Source organism: Oryctolagus cuniculus, chromosome 9 (genome assembly GCF_051225735.1).
Source record: "Oryctolagus cuniculus isolate XC-2025 breed Fujian yellow rabbit chromosome 9, ASM5122573v1, whole genome shotgun sequence".
Lineage (NCBI taxonomy): Eukaryota > Metazoa > Chordata > Mammalia > Lagomorpha > Leporidae > Oryctolagus > Oryctolagus cuniculus.
The window spans coordinates 95,431,835-95,456,358 of NC_142875.1; positions in this window are offsets into that span (position 1 = coordinate 95,431,835).

The following is a 24,524-nucleotide window of genomic DNA, read 5'->3' on the forward strand; positions in this document are numbered from 1 at the left end:
TAAGAAAAACCATGCATGGGTTTCAGAATTTGGGGGCGAGACTCAACCCAAGCCTCCCCTATAAGTGGCAGGAACCCAAATACTTAAGCCACCTGCTGCCTGCCCTGGTGTACACCAGCAGGAAGCTGGAATCCAAAGTGAAGTAGCCTGCAACCCTCGTGCTCCAATATAGGAAGCAGGAGTCCCAAGAGCATCTTAACCACTGTGCCCAATGCCTTCCCCAAAACCTGACTTTTAATTCCATATTCCTGTGGGCTTTTGGAAGTACCCGGTCTATAAGTTGTGTTTCGTATTAGCTAATAGTATTGTTAAATATTATTTAAGCATATGTAATATTACATAGACCCATGAATGTCAGTCTATCCCCTACTCATCACAAGCTCCACTTTTATGTGCTTCTTACATTATGCCAAGAAATCCCAATTCCCACCCATCTTTAACCTGCGGTTTTACTAGCAACATATATTGGCCATTGCAGCATCCGCAGTCAGGAAATACACTTGGCTTAAATTTAGCCATTGAAGTTAACAGTTGCATTCTTGCCCTTCTTTTTATTTTTATCAAGAACATTGCTTCCCAAAACTAATAAATCACTGAGTTTAGACTTAGAAGTTTTTATTCCCAGGTTTCTTTTTTTTTTTTTTTTTTTTTTTTTTTTTTTTTTTTGACAGGCAGAGTGGACAGTGAGAGAGAGAGACAGAGAGAAAGGTCTTCCTTTGCCGTTGGTTCACCCTCCAATGGCTGCTGCGGCCGGTGCGCTGCAGCCAGCGCACTGCGCTGATCCGAAGCCAGGAACCAGGTGCTTCTCCTGGTCTCCCATGCAGGTGCAGGGCCCAAGCAGTTGGGCCCTCCTCCACTGCACTCCCTGACCACAGCAGAGAGCTGGACTGGAAGAGGGGCAACCAGGACAGAATCCGGCACCCCGACTGGGATTAGAACCCGGTGTGCCGCAAGGCGGAGGATTAGCCTAGTGAGCCACGGCGCTGGCCTATTCCCAGGTTTCTAAGCCCACTCATTCTCTACCTCAATTAACAGGTGTCTCTGCTGTGTGGCAGGAAAAGCTGAAACCAAAGAGAAGCTTCTCCTGAATTTTTTTAATTGAATGCATTTCTCCCTCCCTCTCTCTCTCTCTCTCTCTCTCTCTCTCTCTCTCTCTCTCGATTTATTTTAAACATTTGAAAGGCAGAGTGACAGAGAGAGAGGGAAAGATAGAGAGGCAGAGAGAGATCTTCCATCTACTGGTTCCCTCCCCAAATTCCCACATGGGTCAGGCAGAAGCTGGGAGCCCAGAACTCCCTCTGGGTCTCCCATGTGGATGGCAGGGGTGCAAGTACTTGAGTCATCTGCTGCTGCCTTCCCAGGTTACATTAGCAGGGCGCTGAATTGGAAGTAGAACAGCTGAGACCCACAAGTGCACCAACACAGATGTGTCCTTGTCACAGGCTGGGGCTTAACTTGCTGAGCCCATGAGGGCCCTAAGTTCTCTTGATTCTAAGTGACTACTGTATGCCAGGACTCAGACTCTCCGCATTGCTTTGCTCAGAGACCAAGTCCGAGGAGCTATGTAGAGCAATCTACTTGTTATTTCCAACAACCTTCGGGAGAACAACTGGAAGTCTCTTGATTCTTGTAGACAGACACACAAGACTGTGTTAGTCTGAAAGACTTTGTGACTGGAATCGAGGCAGGGAGGGTGGGAAATGAAGTAATCTGTAAAACCCTGCCTTCTCTGTTGACCCTGAGCCTGAGCATGGGGAGCAGGTGACCTGCTTACCCTCTGAGGACAGGGCACAGGTGAGATCTGAGTTACATGAGAATCCCTGGGTCCCAGGGACACATTCAGCCAAGGACTTTGGGATAAATATTCCCCTGGGGGAAACCTGCCCTGGTGACTAGTCATTGACTATGATGTCCAAGAACGTGAGGACACCTAGAATCTCTGGAGGAGCTGGCAAGGCACGCCTTAGAGCTGTGATGAGAGTGAGGACCCTCCCACTGCCTCCCACCCAAAGTCCTTGCTAGGGGAGCTATTGGGAAAAGGGGAGTGAGGCCGGCTGACGACGAGCTCACTGGAAACCTCAGACAGGTGCAGGGTGAGCCTCCTCCTCTCCTGCAGGGGAGGGAGCCAGGAGTGGGATGGTGTTATGGTCAGAGTCCCAGCCGAGCCACTGGGTGACACATGGAAGTGAAAGAACATGAGGATCAGCCACTGGTCCCTACAGTCACGGGCTGGGGAGATGCAGGTTGCGTTTGCACAAAACGGGAACTTTTCTTTCCTGAAAGACAGGTAGAGGCACCCCACCTTTGTTTGTGGTTTCTTCTTTCATCCTCCGTTGCCCCTCCCCACCCCAGTTTAGGAAGTGAGCAGAAAACTAGAGTTGAAAGCAACAGATAACCAGGACTTGGATGGCGGGGGTGTGGGGGGGTACATTTCAAGACAGAGCTGTTCCAAAACAATGCAACGCTTCACACATGTGAACAGCAGGTGGATTTTGGCTGAGACACACACGTGCTTTTCTTTTTGGTCATAAGGGAGTGTTTGTCATTTTGTCAGGGCTTCTTTCTCTGGGCAGCTGTTTTGGAAAAACCCGTTGCACAAGAACTGGCCTCCCACAGCAAAAGGTGCCACCATGAGGTCAAAGAAAGAGGGTGAATCCATGATTACAGAATGAACTGTATTGGGAGAACTCACAGACAGAAGCGTGGTCTTGGGCGGCCATGTGGACCCGGGTGCATGAGGCAGGAGATAAAAGGTTTTAGAGACGAAGGGGGTCTGTGGTTAATCACACTGCACCTGCACTTTCTCAAAAAATATTAGCATTCATAAGACGCATTCCAGACATCAGATAAGAGGTACTCTGGGCAGCAGATAAGAGCTTTGGAGAAGAGCAATGGATTATTTCAAAGACTTTGTTTATCCCCTAAGGTTTGGGATGACCATTAGGGTCACCTAGAGGACGAGTCAGCATAGCCATGCAAGATGGCTATGGCCAAGTCAAGATGAATGCCTACATCAGCAGGCCTCTCTGGAGAAGAATATTCAACACACGAAGAAAAGGGAAGAAAAACACACGAGGAGGAGTCATTTGCAGGGTTGAGCTCATCATCGTGTCCTGGTGAGAGTGTCTTCTAACCTGCCCAGCCCTGCCTTTGTTCTCCGCTTACCAGTAGTAACGTGGAACTTTCTGTGTTAGGCGAGCAGCCCAGAGGTAACACAGATAGGGCAGAGTGAGGAGTTGCCCTTCCAGCCATCATGTGGCTCCTGCTGGGGACTCCCCAAGTCACAGCACTTCCACTTGCAGAGCTTGCTGGCTTTGATTCAAACTTGCCGGGGGTAAAGGTTAGTCAATGTGACTTGGAAGTGGTACCTGAACTGGGACACTGCCTCCCATCTGCAGACTGCTCCTGGCAGATCTGGACCCCAACCCAGTTAGGAAGGTCCAGCTCCCTGTTGCTGGTCTTTCCGGCCTGGGGCTATCCCCCAAGGGTAGCTTTCGAAGCTCAGATGCCAGTGAGGATGCTCAGATGCCCAGTGCAAGCCCAGGCTTTACCAGCCCCCATCCTGCCCCTGTCCTCAGCTCTGCCCACACATCCAAGTCCTATCGTTGTCCTCCTGAAGGTTCTGTGAAACCACAGTGTGGAGCACCCTGGTGCCAGGAGCGGAACGTGGGGTGCTCTTTGCTGGGAGCCTGGCCCAGGGCCGCCATGCTACGGGGGCTTCCCTGTGCCTTCCCTGCCTGGAGGACGGGGCCCAGGGTAGGGTCAGCAGGACGAGTCCCGAGCCAGACTGAAGCTCCCAGATTTTCTTTAGCATACTCTTGATTCCTGATTTTTCCTAAACTTCAGCTTCCACAGTGAGTTAATGGCTATTTTGTGTATACATTTGTTCAGAGGAGAAATTCGCTTCTAATTAGTGATGTGCATGAGTAAGAGGCCAGCACAACTCAAAATTTTCCACATTAACCCCGGGGCGCACTTGAGGCTGCCAAGGGAAGGGGCTCGTCTCAGGACAACTCCTACGATGGCTGTGCAGTTATCCAGCAGCTCAGGGAGCGAGGTGTTCTGTGGGCTTAGGATGCTGCCTGTTTCCAACCTGCATGTATCCTCTGTGGGAGAAGCCAAGCCAAAGCAAAATGAGCACCGCGCTGGAGCGCTAATGGCACTGGCGTTTGGCAATCAGTAGAGGACCCCATTTCCTGGAGCTGCGAAAACCAGGTGTCACACACTGGCTGGCATAGTAAAACAAGAGAAACCCATTGCCTTACAGCTCCGGAGGCTGGAGGTCCCAAGATCCAGGTGCTGGTTGCCGCCGTTTTGGCCCCAAGGGAGAGTCTGTTCCCTGCCTCCCCGCTGGAGTCTCGCTGTGGCCGGCAACCCTTGGCTTTGAGACGCATCATTCCCGTCTCTGCCTCTGTTTCCCTGAGATGTTCTCCTCCGGGCAGTCCTTTTGGATTAAGGCCCACCCTACTCCAATACAACCTCATCCTAACTGGCATCTTGTTTTCTTTAAAGATATATTTATTTATTTGAAAGTCTGAGAGTTACACAGAGAGAAGGAGAGGCAGAGAGAGAGAGAGGTCTTCCATCCACTGGTTCACTCCCCAATTGGCCACAGTGGCCAGAGCTGCTCCTATCTGAAGCCAGGAGCCAGGAGCCTCCTCCGGGTCTTCCCATGCAGGTACAGGGGCCCAAGGGCTTGGGCCGTCTTCTACTGCTTTCCCACGCCATAGCAGAGAGCTGGACCAGAAGTGGAACAGCCGGGCCTTGAACCTGTGCCCACGTGGGATGCAGGCACTGCAGGCAGCAGCTCTACCCACTGCACCACAGCGCTGGCCCCTTAACTGACATCTTAAATACACCTGTAATGACCCCATTTCCAAACAAGTCCCACTCACACACACCAGGGGGCCGGAATTCAACACATCTTTTGGGGCACACAGTTCAGCTCCCAACAGCATTCGGGGGCAGCATCCACCTGACCATCCTTCCCTCAGTTTGGTCATCCTGGCACGGACAACTGATGCCCTTGGACTCAGGCTTTGGTGGGGTCGGTTCAACCTGGACAGGAGCTGCTCCAGTGAGTGGGGTCCTGGACAGATTTCTGGGTCACAGATGGCTTTTCTGGGGCTGCCTGCCACTCAGTCAGTACAACGGCTAGCCGGAGTACCCACGTGGTCTTGGCCAGGAAGAGTGGGCCTTGGCATACATATGTGAGACTATCAGGGAGGAGCGTGACAGGGTGTCAGAGTTCCCATGTAAAGGAGAGGGTGGATTGAGAGACACGAGGCTGTTGTGTGAGGCCCTGCACATGAGCGAGTAGCCTGAGAAACACACCACGCCATATGCCCCAGTCTGCTGGTGCTGCTAATTCCCTCTGCTCTGCTATTCAGCTGGAGCCACGCTCAGTAAGTATCCTATCCCGTGTTGCAGAATGGGACGGGGGTCTTCAGCCACTGGCACAGAAGTGAGCACAGTGAAACCGACCACGGGGCAGACCGAGGTCAGATAGCAGTGGGATGAACGCAGCATCAGGGAGCAGCCAAACTAGCAGTGAGTGTCGTCTCATCCTAACCGTGATGCAAACAAGAATCAAGAGTCCAAGAGGAGGGCTATGAAGGAGGAGGCAAGCAAGGCCCAGGCAGCCAGCACTGGGAGGCTGGAGGGGGCTGCACAAGCCATCTGTGCCCCAGCAGAACCTTGACCCAGAGCTGGGCAGATGTGTAGCCAGCGTCGCACCCAGACCTGGGGCCAGCCACTCAGCATACAGACAGCAGGCAGGAGCCACCCTGTGAAGCCCATCTAGGCCCTCTGGCCAGCTTCCCATTCTTCCAGTCTCCAGCTGAGGGAGCAAGCCACTTTCTGCCTCACGTCACCTCCACTGCCCTTGCCATGATGGTAATGGAGACACACACAGAGACATCAGACAGTGGCAGGGACCTCTGCCCTCCTGAAGCTCATGGTGGCAGAGATGCACCATGGTGGAGGTTGCAGAGCCTCTTCCGAAAGACCATGGGCAGGTTCTCAACCTTCTTTCCATGAGGCATGTTTGCTGTGTGCAGATATTAATACCAGTCAAGGATTCTAAACACTGAGCCAGCCCCATGCACTGGTATCAGTCCACCCACGTGAGCTCAGTGGGAGAACACTCACACAACTTAAGTGAAGTACCCTTATCACTCACAGATGGGCAGCCTGGGATCCAGAGTGGGATAGCACCCTACACACGCATCTGCCAAGGCTCAGAAAGGCTGTCCATGGATGAACAACTATCATCAGCATGTCTTCCATGTTGCACCATAGTCAGAGGACCCCAAAAGCTCACCTTGTCCTGGGTTTTAGGTCCAGGCCCCTGAAATCTCTGGACTAAAGTGTTGTAAGACATTCTGTTCTAGGAGGGACAGAAAGGTTGAAGACCTCCTGGGCTGTTCCAATCTTATCTGATGGGGCCTCCCAGCAAATTCTGTAGTTACTCTGGAACCTGCAAGAGAGAAAGTGGGAAAAGAGCTGGTTTTCCATCGTGTCCTATACTTTCTTCCTCTACAACTTCTTTTCTCCCATTCCTCAAAGCCTTGGCGTCTTAACTCATCTTCACAAGCAGACAAAATCACATTCAGACCAATTATGTATTCTTTTAAACTTGTTGCTTAGATTGAGATGTTGGATCTTGAAGCTCATATAACTATGGCTTTTACAAAAAAAAAAAAAAAAAAAAAAACAAAACACCTATTTTCCCCCCAAAGGTAACGCCACAAGCTTCAAAATTTTATTTTGAACTCCAAAAACTAGGGTTTTTTCTGCATCTCTGCCTCCCTATTCCATCTAATTTCCACGCCTTCCCCCATCCCTAACCCACTGCATATAACACACAGATGCACCTGTTGTCAACGTCTGTACTCCAATGATTCTGACCATATTCCCAGACTGTGTCCTGGTCCTCTCGTTTTTGTCCACATACAGCTACTACCAGGGAAACGATTGCCCTATCAGTGCAGCTAGAGGGCTGGGACCCCGGATCCTCCACGCCTCTCCAAGGCCCAGCAGATTCCCATGACTTGTCATAAGCCCTCGAGCCATTTCCTAGATAGTGTCAACCATCAGACTCCCCTCTCATACTTGACCCTGGCATTTAAGAAGAAGTGCTGTGTTGAAGGAAGTGTAGTTCCTCACCCTTGTAACAGGGACAGCTCCATTCTCGCCATCAGAGGCAGCGGCTTCATTGTCTGGGACCATGATCTTCCCCTTTGAGTCACGTGGGAGGGTGGGCCACTTCCTTGGTAGTTTAACGTGTTACTTAGGACTGTGCTAGCACTATAATAAGTAGATCCCAAAATATAATGAGTCAACTCAGCAGAGGTGTCTTTCTTACTGTTTTAGTCTACTCAGGCTGCCATAGAACACATAGACAGAGTGGCTTGTAAAAGGCAGAAATGCTCAGCCGGCGCCGCGGCTCACTAGGCTAATCCTCCACCTTGCGGCGCCGGCACACCGGGTTCTAGTCCCGGTCGGGGCGCCGGATTCTGTCCCGGTTGCCCCTCTTCCAGGCCAGCTCTCTGCTGTGGCCCGGGAGTGCAGTGGAGGATGGCCCAAGTCCTTGGGCCCTGCAACCCATGGGAGACCAGGAGAAGCACCTGGCTCCTGCCATCGGATCAGCGTGGTGCGCTGGCCATTGGAGGGTGAACCAACGGCAAAGGAAGACCTTTCTCTCTGTCTCTCTCTCTCTCACTGTCCACTCTGCCTGTCAAAAAATAAATAAAAGGCAGAAATGCTTTGCACAGTTCTAGAGGTTGGGAAGTCCAAGATCAAGGCAGCAGTAGATTTGCTTTTTGATCAGGGCTCGCTTTATGGTTCATAGCTGGCACCTTCTACCAGTGTCTTCAGGGGGTGAGAGGGGAAACACTCCCTTAGGCCTCTATTATAGGGGCCCCAAGCCCATTCACAAGGGCTCCACCCTGGTGACTGGTCTCCTCCCAAGAGACTCCACTTGCTAATGTCATCCCCTGAGGGGTTAGGAAGACACAAACATGCATCCCATAGCAGACACCCACCAGTCCTAGGCAAGTACGGAAGGTGGGAGAAGGAGTCTCTTCCATGTGATCGCTCAGGATCTCAGGCTTCATCCCTCTGCATCTCCCCTGGGGTCTTGGTGCCTCCTGCATCTACTGGTGGAGAGGGAAAGAGATCCCTGTAGGAGTCTGCTCATTCTAAATTTTAAATTTTTTATTTATTTATTTTTGCTTGAAAGAGAGAGAGAAGAAGAGAGAGGTCTTCTATCCACTGGTTCACTCACTAAATGTCTGTAATAACTGAGGCTGGGCCAGGCTGAAGCCAGGAGCCTGGAACTCAGTCCAGGTTTCCCACATGAGTGGCAAGGATCCCATTACTGGAGCCATCACCTGCTGCCTCCCAGGGTGTGCATTAACAGGAAGCCAGAAGCAGAAGCAGAACCAGGAGTCAAACAGGCACTCTGATATGAAATGCAGGTGTCTCAGGCACTGGCTCATACACTGCACCAGACATCCTGATGGTGAGAATTGGATACACACCCACATCTGGCTACAAGAGAGTATGGGAAATATGGCCCAACCAAGTGTTCTCTCCTGCCACGTTCTTAATATGGAAGGAGAGAACAGACAGAAGCAGACAGCTAGCAGAACGTGCCACACATCAGCCTACTCCATGACTGTGCCAGGAAAGGGGGCATTCTGTACTACCGGCAGATTCACCTTCCTCAATGCTTCCTCCTCCTAGAGGGCGTGTAACAGATGCCAAGACGTCACGAACCAATCTCTACTCCCAGCCATCTCTGGGCTCTCTTCATAGCCTTTAGCCTTCTCCTTAGGTGAAAGGAGTTTGGGTTAAAGCAGATACTTCAAGTTAATGTTTGAAATAGACTCAATTAAATATTTGACGTAGTTCCTGCCACTCCAGGAAGGACCTCCGTGTTGCCAGCTCAGTTTGTTTAGCACTTATGGAGTGCCTAGTGTGTGCTGGGTGTTGCCTGGACTAAACCAAGGTTCTTGCCCTTGCTGAGGACAAGGAGACTTCATTCCTGGGGAATCCCTCCAGCTCGTTAGGCGACACCCTTTTGTTCCTTCCCAGGCATTAAGCCAGCATGCTCAGGCCTTCATGGCTGGGATGTCAGTGTTTCGTCCTTTGAAAAAACATCACTGTTTTCCTCCGTGATGGATTAATCCCCAAATAGCCAGGCTTACTTCTGTCCCAGATCCTAACCACCTACCGGGTTTTCTTCGTGGGCTTTGGGTTAAGTCCCTGATCCGGCTTCGTGCGGCTTTCGTTTCTGGTTCCTTTGCCGTCCACCACAGCAAGGGGACTTGTTTCAAAGGACAGAGATCCCAGCAGATGTATTCATTCTGGGTTGTTTCCTGGACTCACACCAGTGAGCTCATTAGCCCAAGCTAACCATGGGGCTTTCCTTTTCTTTCTTGTTCTGTCTTTTTTTTTAGTTTGTAGCCAAGAGCGGGATCATGTGCCCTGCTTCTAGCCGCTCTCACTCCTCTGTGCCCAGCGAGCAGTGACTGAAATTCCCCCTAAGAAGGAAGGCTGTGTTTTCTTACCATGCATACTTCTTAGGAGCGTCTGCTTTTGTTTAGCACAAGGCTGAAGCTCAATCAGGAAGTTTCTAGGTCAGCTACAATTTGCTCTAGGAAGGGAAAAAGTCCAGCCAAAAAGAACAGCACAACTATGGCCTAGGCTCTCCCGAGTGTCTTGTCTGATTACCCAATTATTATAGCTCAGATTAGGAAGGGATTAACCCCCAAGGTTGGACAGATGGAGAACACTATTAAAATACCCCATGCAGGGTTTGAGAATGAGTTGCAAAGTGACCACCTGTTCCCATTTCTTGTGCCGCCCTGTCCTCATTTGCAGTCCCAAGACCTCTGTCTTGGATGCCTGTGTCTGGAAGAGGCTGAGGGACACAGGAAGCAGCGTGGCTGCCCCTCCTGCTCCTCTGTCTCCACTTTGTCCTTTGCCCTAGATTGACCAGGTAAGAAACTCTCAGCTGAATTACAAGTGACTTCAGGGTTTTCTCCCAGTGACCTTGAGAACAGGTCTGGGACATTTGATGAGACCATAACAGACACGAAGTTTCCAATTCCAGGTCTCCTTTTAACTGTGTAAGAAATGAGCATTGCCTCCTTCCTGAAGCTTCCGCAGTTCCTCAGAGCTGTTTCCTTACAGGTGTTTTCAGACACTGGAGAGGAGCTAGGTGCTTGCCATGACTTTGCACCAGTTTGCTCCTGCATGTTGGGAGACTGGGACAGTCTTTGCATCACCCTGCTGGGCAGGGAGGGTGAGTGGTTTGGGTCTTGTGTTCTAGTCTTGAATTCACAGACAGAAAGGTGTGATAAGCAGCCTCTTCAATAGTTAATAAACCACTTACTTCTTCTGCTTCAAGTCCCTTTATCTTACAGAAGGGGGATACTGTTAGAGATGCTTTAAGGATTGTTCAGGAGCATTAATGGCTGATGAGAAAACATCGTGCCAACCAAAATTTGCTGAGTAACCTTGAAATTGCAATGATTGAGATGTGTGAGTACTTCTTTCCTGTACATCTAGCTGAAGTCAATTCGAGAAAAGTGTATCAAGCACACTGAGAGCCTACTCCATCACAGACAAGGCCTTGGCACTAGGGAAACAGAATCTCAAGGTTAGCAGGACCATCGCTTCCCAAAATTCTGTAAGTAGCTATCCACTCATGATAGGAATACTTCCAGGCAAAGGGACATCACTACAGGCAGAGGCAGCTTACTCCACCGTCCCTGGATAATTCTACTACTTTTTAAAAATAGAGCTGAGTTGACTTTTTTTTTAATCCTCACAGCGTCTACTCCTTAGTCCCAGCCCTAGTTATATTCTTGTACTGAGCAGTTTTTATGGACCAGGTACTATTACAAATGATTTTCATGCTTCAGTCATTTAATTCCCGTGGTAGTCACAGGAGGCTGTGTCTCCCCTTTTTACAAGAAAAAAAAAAGCACAACAAAATTAAATGATCTGCTCAAGATCAACCTCCTTAATTAGTTGTCTGATTATCTATTGCCAAGCAACATACCACCCAAAAACTGCTGAACATTATGAAGATGGTGTTGCTCACAAGTCCACAGGTCAGATACTTAGGCAGGGCTCAGCTGGATGGATCTTCTTGTGGATTGCAATGGGATGTCAGTAGCCAGGCCTGCGGTGTCCAGAATGGCTTCACTCACACATCTGAACCATGGCAAAGACAGAAGGGTGGTTCCACGTGACTCTCCCCCACCAAAGGGCAGCCTTGAGCTTCTTTCCATGACTACTGACCCCTGAAAGCAAGCATTCCAACCAGCAAAGGGGAATTCTGCCTGTCTGATAAGACCCAGCCTCAGAAGTTACACAACTTTGCATGACCAAATTCTACTGGTCTGAATAAGTCACAAAGCCAGCCCAGATTCAAGGGTAGGGGCGCTGAGTCCCCCCTCATTACTGGAGAATGATCATGTCCCATGCAAAAGTGCATGAGGGATGGGAGATACCAGTGTGGCCATCTGCAGAGACACCATCTCCTGCTACAACACCAAACTGCCCAGCTAGAAAACAAGTGCAAGTGCATTTCCAAATGCACTTCTTCAGATATTTGCAGCTAGCGCTGAAATATTTCTAAGTCTGCAGTTTTTCAGGTTAGCCTCTTTGTCGTCAACTATCCCTTAGGAAATATGGACACTTCTATCCACTCTTCTACTGTGCCTCAGAAATAGATACCATATCCAGAAGGATCCTGGGCTGGTGCAGAACCGAAGGACCAACACTCCTTGACTTCTGGATATGGAGATTGAGTCAATGGGAATTTCTGACTGCCAAATAGCTTCTCAAAGAAATTGTGTCTACTAAAACTCTGATTCTCCCCCACCATCCTGCCACTCCCTGTACTTGTGCAGTGGTTTGAAGGTCTATCACTCCATCTTAGTCCATCTTCTGCTCCAATGACAGAATAGCTGAGATAGGTTGATGTAGCAAAAGCAGGCACTCATTTGGTTCACAGTCCTGGGGGCTGAGAAGTCAAAAAGCATGGCACTGGCCACAGCTGCTTGGCATCTGGTGTGTCGTGATGCAGCAGAGGGCATCACATGGTGAGACAGAGTAAGTGTGCTAACCTGTGTCTCTCTTCCTCTTCTTCTAAAGACACTGATGTCATCATGAGGTCGTGAGCTCCACCTTCATAACTTCCTGTAACCCCAGTGACTTCTAGAAAGCCCTCACCTCCAAATACCATCAACATATGATGCTGGGGACCACATTTGCAACACATGAACTTTTAGGGAACTCATTCAAACAGGAGAACACTTTTATTCATTGATTTTATCTTCACTGCATTCATAGCCTTCCCACCTTTCAGTCAAACCCACACTTGACTCATGACCTACCGCCTCGCACTGCTTCTTCCAAGTCACTGAGAAGCCCATGGGCTCACCCTCTTCCAAAAGCAAAGCTCTGAGAAACGCCACCCAGTGCAAAACCTCTTGCCATGTTAAAACCCCGCCTGTGATCTGCAACTTTCCCAAGTTTGTAGGGCAGTTATTCGATGGTCCTGGATGCCCCAATTTACCTGTGCATCCAATGCACATTTTCACACCTTGTCTTAGGAGTGTGATAAGAACCATTTCCAGGGGACCAACACTGTGGCACAGCAGGCAAAGCTGCCACCTGTGGTGCTGGCATCCCATGTAGGCACTGGTTATAATCTTGGATGCTGCACTTCCGATCCAGCTCCCTGATAATGCACCTGGGAAAGCAGCTGAAGATGGCCCAAATACTGGGGCTCCTGCACCCATGTGGAAGATCCAGAAGAAGCTCCTGGCTCATTCTTATCAGCCCAGCACTGGCCATTGTGACCATCTGGGGAATGAACCAGCAAATGGAATCTCTCTCTCTCTCTCTCTCTCTCTCTCTCTCTCTCTCTCTCTTTCTATCTCTATCTCTATCTCTATCTCTCCCCTCCCCCGCTCTGTATCTCTGCCTTTCGAATAAATAATCTTAAAAAAAAAAAAAAGTTGGAGCCAGCAAGTCTCCACCTACAGTGCCAGCATCCCATGTGGGCTCCAGTTTGTGTCCTGGCTACTCCTCTTCCAATCCAGCTCCCTGCTAATGGCCTGGAAAAGCAGTGGAAAATGGTCCAAGTCCTTGGGCCCCTGCATGCAAGTGAGAGGCCTGGAAGAAGCTCCTGGCTCCTAGCTTTGGATTGGCCCAGCTCAGGCCATTGCAGCCATTTGGGGAGTGGACCAGTGGATGGAAGATCTCTTTCTCTCCCTCTCTCTCTCTCGCCCTCTCTGTGTAACTCTGCCTTTCAAATAAATAAATAAATCTTTAAAAGAAAAAAAATGTCATTACCAGCCCACTGATCAGGTTCTAGGGACCCCTGCTCTCTGCATTTCCCTCTGCCACGTCCATGATGCAGCAAAGGAAATGAAGCTGGTCTGAAGGTGCCTACTGAGCCCCTGTAGACTACAGGTGGTGACAGCTTCCCTTTCCCAGGTCACCGTTTAACCCCTTGAGCAGGGCACACTGGAATCTCACCCCACATCACACACCTTCCCCCAAGCACCATTCACCCGTTCCCAGCCTTCTCTGTCCCCCTGAGTTCCCTGGGTGTGACTTCAGAGGTGCAATCACAGCACCTCTTAGAACCTGGCCCCCTGATGAAACCGAGTCAGGAGACAAGAGGCCAGAGCAGCAGGGCTACCCACTCCCTCCAGCAAGCGTGGGCTTCTGCTCTCCAGTGTACAGTAAGTCTCTGATCGGCCCAGCGCCCACCTTCAAGCTAGTTACAGTGGGTTTCAAGGGGGCGGTGTGCATGCCAACAGTGGGGAAATACAGTAGAATACCATCACTGTCTTAGGGGAGGATAAAGGGAGACCCTACAGGGTTTGTAACTCAAACTATTTCACTTGGACATGTCACAACAGGCTTCAGAGGCCATTGCACATGGAGTAGAGCCTAAATTGCAGGTAGATATTGGCAAGGATGCAGAGAAATAGCTCTCACGACACTGCTCAGGGGTTCATAAATTTGCAGGCACTCTTGAATGCACTAAGATAACAAGCTGTGGGCTGGCACTGTGGCTCACTTGGTTAATCCTCCGCCTGCGGCACCGGCATCCCATATGGGTGCTGGGTTCTAGTCCCTGTTGCTCCTCTTCCAGTCCATCTCTCTGCTGTGGCCCAGGAAGGCAGTGGAGGATGGCCCAAGTGCTTGGGCCCCTGCACCCGCATAGGAGACCAGGGGGAAGCACCTGGCTCCTGGCTTCGGATCGGCGCAGTGCCAACCATTTGGGGGGTGAGCCAACAGAAGGAAGGCCTTTCTCTCTCTGTTTCTCTCTCACTGTCTATAACTCTATCTGTCAAAAAAAAAAGTGATTGGGCCCCTGGCACCCATGTGAGAGACCCTACCCAACACACACACACACACACACACACACACACACAAAGATAACAAGCTACTTTACATTCTTGGGCCATGTGGCCTCTGACTCTCAAAGTCCAAAGAAATGATCCAAATTCAAAATCCTTCCAAGAGCTGTTCAAATACTACTGTGTTTAATGGAATCCCGAGCCATCATCAAACATCAACCTAATGCCAGCCCGGAGACCTGGGAGGCCCTTCCTGTGGTCTCTTGCATGTCTGATTAACATGCCCTGATTCCTGATTCCATGATTTATAAAAAATGCAAATCTTGCCCATTAATTTTGTAGATTACCAAGAGCTGCTTTCCAAGTGCTTTTCCCTGGTATGCCCTGCCCAGGGCTAACCTCCACTCAACGTCTGTCTCCCTCAAGTATTCTGTGACTTGGGGGATTCACTGTAGCTGCAAGGCTCTGCAAAGGGGCTGGGGCTCCATCCTCATGCACCCTGTCACTCACTTGCTCAACGCCCTGGAGCAACCGACAAATTATCCCCCATGCTCTCCCCAGAGTTTATGTCTCAAAAAAGCCAAGTTTTTCCCTAAAAGGAATTCTTGTATCAGTTGCTAATAATATACATTTTCCCCTCACTTTATTGTATGAAGAATTTTTTGTGGCATGGGAGAATGCTTATGATAACATGAACTAAGTAGGAAAGCAAGCAGAACACACTCTGAACATTGAACCCAATATAGTCTAGTAGAACAATGTGCATCAGAGAAAATGTAACCAAAAAGTAGCAGCAGGCAGCATTGGTAACAGGCCTTTGGGAGATTTTTGCTCTCCTCCATGACCACTGTGGGTTTACCAAGTCTCGAGAGATAGCACAAGTGTTTGGAGCCCAGGCACCCGGGAGAATGGTCTCACCATTTGGAAAAGTAAAAATCTCAAGAAATGGGAGCAGTCAGTGTGGGAAAAAGAAAATGTGGGTCTCCTTCCTTCTCAAGGCACCAACAGTGATGCGCCGATAACCTCCAGCCTCGAAGTAGAAGCTTGTTGGTGGCAAGGTTTTTAAAAGGCAAGTCTAGTTTTCTGACTTCTCATCCTGCTGCTAGGCTGCCTTTGTGACACACTGACAAGGATCTTGGAAAGATCCTGGGAGCTGGCCAGCACCGCTGCTCAATAGGCTAATCCTCCGCCTGCGACGCTGGCACACTGGGTTCTAGTCCTGGTCGGGGTGCCAGATTCTGTCCCGGTTGCTCCTCTTCCAGTCCAGCTCCAGTGCAGCGGAGGATGGCCCAAGTCCTTGGGCCCTGCACCCACAAAGGAGACCAGGAGAAGCACCTGGCTCCTGGCTTTGGATCAGCTCGATGCAGCAGCCATTGGAGGGTGAACCAACGGGAAAAGGAAGACCTTTCTCTCTGTCGAAAGGAAGGAAGGAAGGAAGGAAGGAAGGAAGGAAGGAAGGAAGGAAGGAAGGAAGGAAGGAAGGAAGGAAGGAAGAAGGCACTATGTTGGGGGCAAGGAGATGAGGGAGTGACAATCTTGTTGGAGAAGAATGCACACATGGTGTGCACCTGCTGGTTTGGGACCTCAGCACACCAGTCGACACTCATCTCCAGCGTGTACTTGCTTAGAGAAATGGGGTCTATAATACAGATGGGTTCCTTTCTTTCCTTGGCCCAGCAAAATGAAGAAAATTATCCAGGGAAAGCACTCATCTTATTACCTGTGTTAAACATGTAGACTCCGATGAATCCGAAACCATCACCTTGATGAAAACAACACACATGTGCAGCACACATGCCCTTGTGAGGATGGGGAAGGGGCACTAGTGTTTTAGTCTGAAGCGATTTCTCTGTCTTTTCATGGATGCAACCTGCATGTGCAACGTGCGTGCACGCACACACACACACACACACACCTTACCATCGGGGCTGTCTCTGAAGCACCCAGCTAATCACAGCTCATCTCAGGACAGGCAGAGAGCTTGTAGGTGGGTTGCACTTGAATAAGCTTCTTTCTTCTCTTCCTGCTTCCAACAGTGTGAAGCATTAGAAGAAAATGTTTTTCCCGTTAATAATGTGCAAGAAATTTCTGGTAGGTGGTGTGGGCGGCCACTATTCTTTAACTTCTTTCAATCATCACAAGAGGTCGGTTCCCTGGGTACGCTGAGATGAGTTTCCCCTTGCCCCGGTGAAAATGATCCGTGCTGTCATTCTGACTGCAGAATTGCCTCATTCATGTGTGTGGCGGGTACGCGGAGCACAACCCCCTGATGCTCTCATTTTGTACTTAGAAGGCTGGAGACACAGACGCTCCTGGGTGTGTTTCTGTTTCTCTCCCACTCTCAGCTCTCAGCAGGAGCAAAGCCAAGGAAGGGGGATGGGGTAAGGCCTGGGGGCCACAGAACGTGATGGTTTGAGGGGAAAAGGAGGGAAAAGACAACCCTATGTCTGGTAGATTTTGAAATAGGGCAAAATCCAGACCCAGACATGGGACGGCTTCCACCTCCCTTCTTATTCTTCCCACGTAAACACACTCCAGGTGAGAACCAGGCACCGGCAGTGGGCTTTGGGGAACACATCAGCTTCCCTATCAGCAATTCCAGAACAACTCCAAGTTGTATATACTCTGACCAAGAAGTGGTGTCCTTGCTGGCAAATACAGAGCTAAACAGCCCTCCAGGTCTTCCTTTCCACCCTGATTATGACCCTGAGCCCTTCCTTTGTGGAAATTCTAGAAGGTTCTAAACAGAGGGAGGGGGATGAGAATGGGCTGGTATTTTAAGACTGAACCTGGCTGCTGTCTGGGGAGAAGGGGGACACAGGAAACGCAGTTAGGAGGTTTTGATGACCCAGGGAGGGCTTGGGCTGGTGTACGAAGGCTGGGGTAACAGACACAAGGATGGGCTCGGGGGGCGGTGGCAGAGTGCTCAGGCTACGTCATTAGCAATGATTTCCTCTCTAAGTTAGCATTAAACACGGTGCTTATAGAACTGCTTATGAAGCTGGATGTGACATCTAGGACAGCTACTTCCGCATTTCACCACCAATATGCAAAGCGATTTACTGAGCTCAGTGAAGCAGAACACAGCATGTGCCCTGGATGCACATAGCTTATAAAATCAAGAGAGGGGGATGGAATGTAACACAGTGGGTTAGGCTGCTGCCTGTGACCCTGGCATCCCATATCGGGGTGTCGGTTCAAGACCTGGCAGCTCTTCTTCCTCTCCAGCTCCCTGCTAATTCACCTGGGAGGGCAATAGATGATGGCCCAAACGCTTGGGTCCCTGCCATCCACATGGGAGACTTGGATGGAGTTTCTAGCTCCAGGATTCAGCCTGGTCCAGCCCCAGACATTGTGGCTATTTGGAGAATGAACCAACAGATAGAAGATCTCTCCTCTCACCCTCACTCTTGCTCTCTCTCTTTCTCCGTCACTCCACCTCTCAAACAAATGAGGATAAATCTTTTTTAAAAAAACCTATAAAGGAGGCCTGGCATTGTGGTGTAGCAGGTTAAGCCATATGGATGCCAGTTCAAGTCACGGCTGCTCCTCTTCCAATCCAGCTCCCTGCTCATGACCTGGGAAAAGCAGAAGAGGATGGCTCAAGTTCTTGGGCACCTGCTACCCATGTGAGAGACCCAGATGGAGCTCCTGGCTTCAGCCTGGTCCAACCTGGGCTGTTGCAGCCACAGCCACCTGGGAGGTGAACCAGCAGATGGATGATCTCTCTCTCTCTCTCTCTCTTTCAAATAAATAAATAAAATCTTTCTTCAAAAATTTAAAAAATCAAAAACCTAAAAATGAAAATTCTGCCCATGAGCAGAAGGCACCAATGCCATTTGAGGGCTCTACACAGAGGGGTCCAGACCCTCCAGGAAGGAGAGCACTGTCTGGGGTCCCGGGGTGCCACCATGGGCTGGGTCCTGAGGACTGACCCCCTAAAGGGTAAACAACATCCTTTGAGGGAATGTAGGTAGTGGGGGGACCTTTCCAGACCCAGCAGTGGCACATGGGACAGGACAGACAGCAGTGGGACAGTAGAGTGTGCTCAGAGGTCATGCGTGCTGGCTTGGGCTGCAGGGAGAGACTCACAAAGGAGTCTTGAATTAAGACTTGATTAAGATCGGCATAGGAAAGGCTATTAAGGCTCAATGGTGAGGTTTATTGCGTGCTCAGAGTTAAAGGTTTTTGCATAGGAGGGGGATTGGAGCTTAAGCGAGATGACTGCTGTCTGCATACAGGTGGACTGGAGAGGTCAAAACTGGGGCTTTGAGCCGGCGCTGCGGCTCACTAGGCTAATCCTCCGCCTTGCGGCGCTGGCACACCGGGTTCTAGTCCCGGTCGGGGCGCCGGATTCTGTCCCGGTTGCCCCTCTTCCAGGACAGCTCTCTGCTGTGGCCTGGGAGTGCAGTGGAGGATGGCCCAGGTGCTTGGGCCCTGCACCCCGTGGGAGACCAGGAGAAGCACCTGGCTCCTGGCTTCGGATCAGCTCGATGCGGCGGCCATTGGAGGGTGACCCAATGTGGCCTAGAGCCACATAGGCACAGGTTGAGTGTGAAGGGCCAGCCGAGGAGAGCAGAGGGCGCTCACTCGGAGAGTGGGGAGTCACTGTTCGTTTCTGTCTAACTGATCTCTGTGCGTCTGGCGCACAGAGGTGGAGGAACCGCCCAGGCACAAGGAGACGCTCAGCAAGACCAGGGTGGAATTCCTCCTGAGCCTCGTCCTCAGAGTTAACAGCCACTGCAGTGGGAGATTGTGGAATTATCAGGAGAGAATAGAGAGGAGCTGGAGAGGAGGGAAGGAGAGGGAGCGGGGGCCTGAGGTTCATTGGGAAAACACAGAGAAGGGGCTGGAGGGAGAGGGGAAGGTGGGATCCGGAAGGAGGGGCTGGGAAGAGAGCTGACGACTGTGCACCCTGCACCTTTCACTTGTCTGGAACCTGATGCCTTCTTGACAGCGGAGCTGGCTTTGCTAATGCTTCGTGCAATCTTGCAGCATCCTTGTCTCTACTCCCTTGGACACCACAGTACCAAAGTACCAGAACTGACCATGGCTGAGAAAGACGTGTGACAATATTGCTATCTCAGAATTTGGTCCATGAATTTGTTTATGTTCAAGTGTTTCATCAGATCATCGTTCTGCATTTGGAGGCTTCCAGAACTAGAAGTAGTTATGTCTTCCAGGCTGAATATCTAAAAAAGCACTCACGAACACTTGAACCCTAGCCTGGTGGACATGTGGTACTCTTGGCTGGCATTAGTGTACCTCCTTTCATGCAAAGCCATTTCTAAGGATTACATCATGCGCTGTATTTCTGGGCATCGAGGTAAGTGAAAAGGCCCCTGCCTGGCAGATGACCCATGCAGGCGTGTGCTGTGTACAGAACCACAGTAACCACAGCTTAGATGGTTAGTGTGGTTCAGATGGCAGTGCCTGGCCAGCGTCACAGCAGGAGACTCCCAGTTGCACAGGGCCCAGGCTGGGCTAATGACCTGCTGCTGCTTTTTAAACCACGTAACATTTTTTTTGATCAAGGAGCTTTGCATTTTTATTTTGCACTGGGCCCTGCAAATTATGTAGCCAGACCTGCAGCAGAATGGGAACATGTGTCTAAGCAATAATAGAGAAAGGCGGGAGAGTCTCTCCTGGAAATAATGTTTGAAGCAGCTCTAAGGGTCAACACTGGGGCCCCATGGGCTTCCCCCACAGTCCTTCACTGAGGTCAGCCTGGGAGGGGCCAGGGCTTGGTAGACGCGGCACTGGGGGCTACCTTTGAGGCTGGTGCCTGGGCAACAGCTGCTCACTCTGCTTGACCAAAGAATTTAGCTGCAGAAATCTAATTTGGAACTCCCTAATTAAGCTAATGAAGTCAGATCATTTTAATCTGCTCCTAGGCCAGCTCTGTGTCGAATCTCAGAATAAATAGATAATTGTGACTCGGTGGCATATGCGTCCTTTGTGACATGGAAGTCAGGCAACATCTTTATGTGCCTTTTTTTGTTTTCAAACTTGGGAAGGGAAGTGATTTTGCTTAGCCAAATGAATGTTTGAAATGAGGCCAATGGTAATGCCTTTAAAAGGAATCGACCTCACTCCCACGTCACCAACTCTGAGGGAGGACCATAGCAAGGGGTGCTCAACAGTCCCTTATTCCTGAAAGATCCTGCTTGGGCCTCCAGTATCCCTTGTTTGAAAGAACACTTATGAATAATACATGTGGTCTCACACAGACAGCTCCTGACACAGGCTGAGGTTGGAGCAGCGCAAACCCCCTTGTTCCATCCTTGGGCCTCAAATTCCTTAAATGAGGAAAATTTCCTGGAGACACACACGTTTCCCTAACGGTGGGGGAGTCTGTGAAATCCACAAATTCAAGGGACAGTTCTGCTGGATGCTTCCATCTTCCAGCCAGTCAGGCCTGCTCCCGTGAGATATTTCCACCTTCCTATCAAATTCCTGAAATGAAGTCACTCTTCTCCCTTTTGGAGTCAGTTGATTCATTCCCTGAATCTTTGAAATCTCAATCCAGATGATTGGGAATTATCAAGTGTGACCTATTCCCCTCTTAAAGGGAGCGGGGGTTGTTTCTATCTCTCTGCTTATAATTTTGTTTAAGATTTATTTATTTATTTGAAAAAGCAGAGTTACAGAGAGAGGGAGAGACAGAGAGAGAGACCTTCCATCTGCTGGTTCACTCCCCAAATGGCTGCAACAGCCAGGGATGGGCCAGGCCAAAGCCAGGAGCCTGGAACTCCATCCGGGTCTCCCACGTGGGTGCAGGGGTCCAGGTACTTGAGCCATCTTCTGCTGCTTTCCTAGGCACATTAGCAGGGAGTTGGATGGGAAGTAGAGCAGCCGGGACTGGAATTGGCGCACATATGGGATACCGACACTGCAGGTGGAGGCTTAGCCTGGTATACACTATGACGGCCCCTTATAATTTAACTTCCAAACATTGTTTACAAAATCCAGAAATATGTCCTGTTTGGTTAATAATAGCAATAAGAGGGGCTGGTGCTTGCGGCATAGTTGAACAATGGTTCAACTTTGGAGTTTTGCTCTGCAGGGTTTTTTTTTTTTTTTCTGTTTTGTTTTGGTTTTTTTGAGAGGCAGAGAGAACTTGCATCTGTCTCCTGGTTCACTCCCCAAATGCCCACAATGGCCAGAGGGCTGAAACTGGGAGCCAGGAAGTCAGTTGGGTCTCCCACGTCTGGGGCAGGCACCCAAGTCCCCACGTCATCGCCTCCCTAGGGTGCAGATGAGCAGGAAGTTGCAATCACAAGCCTGAGCCAGGACTGGAATCCAGTACTCTGATGTAGAGCGCAGGCCTCATATTGGCACCTTAACTGCCACGCTAAATGTTTGACTTAGAATGGTGCCACACGGCAGAGTGTTGGTTGTATCCCCCTCATGATGGGGGCAGGGCTGATGGGCTGAGAGAGGATTGGACTAGTATGGCGCTGGCTGGGAAAGATGCAAATTCAACCTTCGGAATTTAGCATAAACAGCCACTGTGTGCCCACGCTCGCCAGGACAGACACACCTGGGAGACCTTTTTCCCCCAAGGCAGATGCTGCAGCCTCCCTCCTGAGAGGCTTCAGTAGGGTGGAGAGTTGTCATCCCTGTTTGTACAGGAATCCCTGTGAGTGCGAAAGAACAGAGAAGGACAAACAGCTTTTCTTCACTCTTGTTTTTATTTTGATGTTTGTGGCTGAACAAGCCCTTGTTTATGATCCCGTGGGCTTACATTCAGCACCCCCATGACGATGCCTGTGGCTGAGCCAAAATGTGAAATGAGACTTCATTGTCACCCACAGATGTGCTGCTGGGGTCTGGGCGGGGCTGGGGTGAAGGAGGGGCTGCGGCAGCTGAGCCCACAACAATGGCAAGCCCTGTGTGTTGTTCACCAGATGGGGCTTCTCGCTGGAGGTCCGACCGCCTCTGCAGAGCAGGTTCCAGGGAGGGAAGAGGGGAAGGCAGGTGCGCTGGGACAGGTGCAGTGGGTTTGAGCTCTATGCTGTTGTCAGCAGCATTTGCTGAGCCAGAGATAAGGACTTGTTATCGGACAATGGGTGTAGACTGAGGCCATCAGGAGACAACAGATGCCTGAATGGAATTAACACTTAAGCTGATTGTAGATTTTTCTATTAGCTTGGTTTAAGTGTGTCACGAGAATAACTTCTTTTTAACTTCTATTTTCATTTTGAGGTGGAAATGGGAACAGTCATGAAAACAAGCATGAAATTAATTCCTCTCTAATCTCTCAGTAGGAATATGACATCAGTGTCCGCATTCATGTTGAAGAGCTATTAGAATAAAAAAAATTGAATGCCTGACACTAAGTTAATCTTACAGAATTAACATAGGATGCGCCTAATAATTTACTACGAATCTCTTAGTGATATAAGCAGTCCATGTCATTTTTATTCAGTTGTCTGCATTGCTGACTGAACTGAAGACTTCAAGAGAATAGGAATCAAATCTCATATGCCTTGCACAGGTTCAAGCAAGCACATAGTAGCCACTAAATAAACACTTGATAGACATCTGAATATGTGCGTGAACGTGGTTCATAGGAGGCAGGATTCCTGTTCTTACACTGTATAAACTAATAAAGGAAACAAATACAATGTTTAAAAAATTCATCTAGGGGCCAGATGTGGCACAGTAGGTTAAGCTGTCACCTGCAAAGCCAGCATCCCGTATCAGCAAAGTGCTGATCCCTGTCCCAGCTGCTCCACTTCCGACCCAGCTCCCAGCTACTGCTCCTGGGAAAGCAGCAGAAGACCCAAGTGCTTGGCCCCTGCATCTATGTGGGAGACTCGGATAGAATTCTTGGCTGCTGGCTTTGGCCTGGCCCAGCCCCGACCATCAGGCATTTGAGGAGTGAACCAGCAGATGGAAGATCTCTGTCTCTCCCTGTGTGTGTGTGTGTGTGTGTGTGTGTGTGAGAGAGAGAGAGAGAGAGAGAGAGAGAGAGAGACTCTGCCTTTCAAATAAATAAATAAATCTTTTTTAAAAAATAATGACTTGGGCCACCTTCTGCTGCTTTTCCAGGCCATAGCAGAGAGCTGGATTGCAAGTGGAGCAGCTGGGACATGAAAAGGTGCCCATATGGGGTGCTGGCACCACAGATGGAGGCTTAGCCTACTGTGCCGCAGTACCAGCTTCAAAAATAAATCTTTTAAAAAATCATATAAGGCAGACTGAATCAACTGACAGAGGTATCCATTCATGGTCACTCATTTATTCAGTCAACAGACTTTTAAAAATTACTTATTTATTTGTGCATTTATTTGAAAGACAGAGGGTGCTCCCATCTGCAGGTTCACTCCTCAAATGCCTGCAACAGCTGAGGTTGGGCAGGAACTCAATCCAGGTGTCTGACGTGGGTGGCAGGAACCCCATCACTTGAGCCATCACCACTGCCTCCCAGAGTCTGCATTAGCAGGAAGCTGGAACCAGGGGCCGGGGCAGGGATCAAACCCAGGCGCCCCATTTGGAATGTGGGCTTCTTAATCCACATCTCAACCAGTAAGCCAAACACCTTCCCTGAAAGTTATAACACTTTAAAATGAAACTACATTTTAAAGATTTAAAAATTAAAACATAATCTGTGGGGCTGGCACTGTGGCATAGCAGGTAAAGCTGCCGCCTGAAGCACCGGCATTCCATATGGGCGCTGGTTCGAGTCCCAGCTGCTCCACTTCTGATCCAGCTCTCTGCTGTGACCTGGGAAAGCAGAAAGAAGATGGCCTAAGTCCTTGGGCCCCTGCACCCACATGGGAGACCTGGAAGAAGCTCCAGTCCTGGCTTCAGATCGGCTCACCCCAGTGGTTACAGCCATTTGGCGAGTGAACCAGTGGATGGAAGACCTCTCTTTCTCTGCCTCTGCCTCTCTGAGACTTTGCCTTTCAAATAAATAAATCTTTTTTTTTTCAAATAAATAAATCTTAAAAAATAATCTGTGAAAATCATCATAATAATATTCTAACACTTACTTTCACTGTTCCAAATGTAATCCCCTCAACCCCACAGTAATCACGCTGACACAAACAACTTTTCCCCAAAACACTGACACCAGCTCTCATGGGCCAACCACACTCTCAGGGTTCAGATTCCCTG